Below are 3840 nucleotides of genomic sequence, written 5' to 3'. Positions count from 1 at the left end.
GACCATGCTGTGAGAACCACTGCTCTGGGATATATACCTGTAATTTGCTGGGTCATAGAGTATGCACATCATTCAACTTTACTAGAAAATGTCCAATCTTTTCTCAAATGATTGTATCAATTTATACTTCCTCTAATGGTGCATCCATTCACTCCATTAATTCTGGTGTTTACCACTCCTCCAAAACCTCCAAAGGTCACTACTGATATCCATATTACCATATCTAATGGACTCTTTTTAATCCTCATCTTAGTCAACTTCTCAGCACTCTTGAAACATCACCAACAGTCCCACTATATCCTTATCTCTTTATCTCTTTCTCAGTCTCTTTGCCACCTCCTGCTCCTTCACCCAGCCTCTAAAGTTTGATTTCCTTGGAACTCAGTCAAGGATTCTCTCCCTTTCTCTTCGCTCTGTTTCAGACCTCTCATGGCTTTTAATGTCATCTCTATACTGACAATGCTCATGTATATCTGAAACCCAGACCTCCCCCCTAGGATGTATATTCCACTATCAGCTTGACTTCTCCACTTGGCTATATCAATGACATGTATTAATAAACTCTTGATCTTTCCCTGAAACCCTGTTCCTTTTTCTGTCTTCCTCATTTCAATAAATGACCTGGCCCCACATCACCAGAATTTGGGGAGGAATCCTTGATTCCTCCCTCTCTCTTCCACACCCAAGCCACCACACCAAACTCTTTCAATTCTAAATCTCTCTCAAATCTGTTTGCCTCTCTCCATCTCCACTGCCACCACCTTAGTCCACTCACCATCATCTCTGATTGCAGTAGGTTCCTAATCTTGTCCACCTCCAGTCCAATCCACAGCAAACAAAGTAATCTTTTTTAAACATTAACTATACCATATCAATCTCAAGCTTAAAACCTTTCAATGTAGTGTATTTCAGTATGTGAGGGATGTGCGTTATCTATAAAAGAGATACTATTTCATGATCCAGTTCATATGATACAAATTGAAACAAAAGTTCCATAAAACATGCCCTTCCTACTTGAGCTTATGATACATTCTGATATTTTCTATTCTTTTTTCAAGTTGATTTCAGTACCTTCTGCAGTTTGACCCTCTTTTAAAAGCACTGCTTCAATACTTTTCCATTGCTCGTAGAATAAGACCCATTCTCCGTACCATGGCCTATAAAAAAAACCCTACATAATCCGGCTCCTGCCTACCTCTTTGACCTCATATCCCACCCCTTTTGCCCTCAGTTCTCTTTGCTCCAGCGGCATTGACCTTCCTGCAGTTCCTAAGTATACCATTTCCTTTTCGCCCCAGGATTTTCCCATTTGCTGTGTCCTCTGCCTGGAACACTTTGCCTTCACTCAACATCTGCTAACTCCCACTCCTTCATGTCTCAGCTTAAATATCAGGCCTTTCCTGACCCCTCAAGCTAAGTTGCCCCCACCCATTATTGTCTTTCCTATCATCCAGTTCCGTCCCTTTGTAGCCTTATCATAATTTGTAATTATGCGTGTTTATGTATTGTAATTATGTGTGTTTACTTCATAGTCCTCTCCAGCACCAGACTGTAAACTCTAAGGGCTCAGTTTGTTCACCACAGTCTCATTCATGTCTGTATTGTTCAATACTGCGTAACTAGTGCTTTACATGGTTCCTGGCCCATAGTGTATGCTCAAAAGACATTTATCAAGTGAATGGAGATCTGAAGAACAAAGTGGAGTTGGGGAGATGTGGAGAGAGTTTCACACAGAAGCAACAGCATATACAAAAACTTGGAGGCTAGAGAGACTAACAAAAGGTCTAAGAGTTTCAGCTTTGACTTATGGAGTCTGGACAGGCTGGCAGGGGCCAGATCATGCAGGGCCTAACTTAACCTTCCCTCTTGAGGAAGGGAAGTTTTCTTTTGAGCCAATGGGGATTCATTGAAGGGTCCTAAACATGAGAGTGACATAATTTGATTTACCTTTTCAAAATCTCACACTGCCTACAGTATAGAAAATAGATTCCAGGGAACAAGACTGAAATAAGGCTGTGACAGCTCTGCAGGTTAGAAATGATGCTGGCCTAGATTAGGGCAGTGGCAGCAGAAATGAAGAGACTACATAAATTTGAGAGAGATTTCAGGAGGTAAAAATGACAGGACTAGGCGATTGCATGGGGGTGGAACAGACAGAAGAGTCGGGTATAGCTCAGGTTTCTGCTTTGACTAGGGTCAGTCACTAAGGTAAAGTACGAAGAAGGACAAACAAGTTAAGAGGAGGATGCCTTGAGTTGGGGGGAAGCTGAAGTTTGGGATGTCTCTGAGATATTCAGGTAGAGCTGTTTAGTAACCAATTGAATGCATAGGTCAGGAGAGATATCAGGGAGTCATCACCAAAGAGATGGAGACATGAGAGTGACTATTTTAAAGGAAAGAATGTGGAGAGGGCAGACAAGAGAGATCAAAGCCCTAAAGAGCATCAAGACTTAAGGGTTGGACAAAAAGAGCCTGGAAAGTAAAAAAATACCAAGAAAGTGGGAGAAAAATGAGAGTGTGGTGTCATGGAAGGGTCCTGAGGTGGAGGAGGAAGTGGTTGCCAGTGTCAAATGCTACCAAGAAGTCAAATAGGATTACTTCTGAAAAGATTCTGTTGGATGTAGTGACACAGGCCATGGCAGACCTTGATGAGATAGCACTATCAGGTAAATAGTGGAGGCAGACTGAAGTGGGTTGAAAGTTGGAAAATTAAGACGGTGAAGTGTAGGCAGCTCTTTAGAGAAGTTTATAGAAAGGAGAAGAGCGGGAAGTGGTTGGAGAAGGAGACTTTTTGGTAATTGTTAATTTGTTTTTAGATGGAAGAGACCAGAGTATGTTTAGATGCTGATGGGAAGGAGCAAGGGATGGACTCTGTAGGTTTGGTGGAAAGAAGTCAGACCTACTTTGGTGATTTCTGTTTCCTCTGTGAACTAGGAGATAGGGTCATCTGCTGAGGGTTAGGAGGCAGATGGAGAAGTTGAGCCTGTGCGGCGAGGGGAGGTTTGAAATGGCTGCTGTGGAACAGGGGAGAGAGAGAGAGACAGAGAGACAGAGAGACAGAGAGTGCGAGCTGCTTAGGGACACATAGTGTTGTCGGTCAGCACTGAGGGCCTGGTAGAAGCTGGGGACCATGAGTTTATAGTGGCACAAATCTGTGAGGTTGGGACAGTTTTCTCCAGCAATGTTTAGCTACCTGAGTGCGGGCATGGAAAAGGCAGACAGTTGGACTGATCCAAGGTTGAGATGTTGCCAGGCGTATGCGACAGTCCTGTGAACTGAGGCTGTTGTCAAGAGAGTGGTCAAGTAAAGGAACGAAAGATCTGGTCTGAGCAGAGTGAAGAGTATCAAAGACAAGCCCTAGGGAAACTCTGGATCATGTGGAAGGGCTTCTGGAAAAGAGATTGAAGGACAAGTGGAGGGGGGAAGACCTGAGATGGGACAGAAGGCAGATAGATATGAGGGGTTGAACCCGGAATCTCGCCTGTGCGGGACCAAGAAAGGATGGGGAAGGCAGGCTGAGGGAATTTTCAAGGGGAAGAAGGAGGGCTTTGAGGGCGGTCACAGCGAGAAGTGAGGCGGGACCGAATGAGGGGGCGTGGCCAAGCGCCAATCCCGGGCGAGGGGGCGGGGCCCGGATTACTGGGTCCCAGCGCCGCTGTGCCTGCGGCTACCTCAGCGACGGCTCCCGCCTCCCCAACCCCCTTCGCTGGGCTCCTTCCCGCCCGCCGTCGCGGAGACCCAGGCCGAGGCTCCGGAGGACGGCGGAGCTGGGCTCAGACCGCTCCCCTGACCTCGCGGCTGGAGCATCGTCTGGAGGGATTGGCCGGGGGGTGAGCCCCG

Source organism: Pteropus alecto, unplaced genomic scaffold (genome assembly GCF_000325575.1).
Source record: "Pteropus alecto unplaced genomic scaffold, ASM32557v1 scaffold249, whole genome shotgun sequence".
NCBI classification, from domain to species: Eukaryota; Metazoa; Chordata; class Mammalia; order Chiroptera; family Pteropodidae; genus Pteropus; species Pteropus alecto.
Note: the sequence above shows the minus strand (reverse complement) of the source record.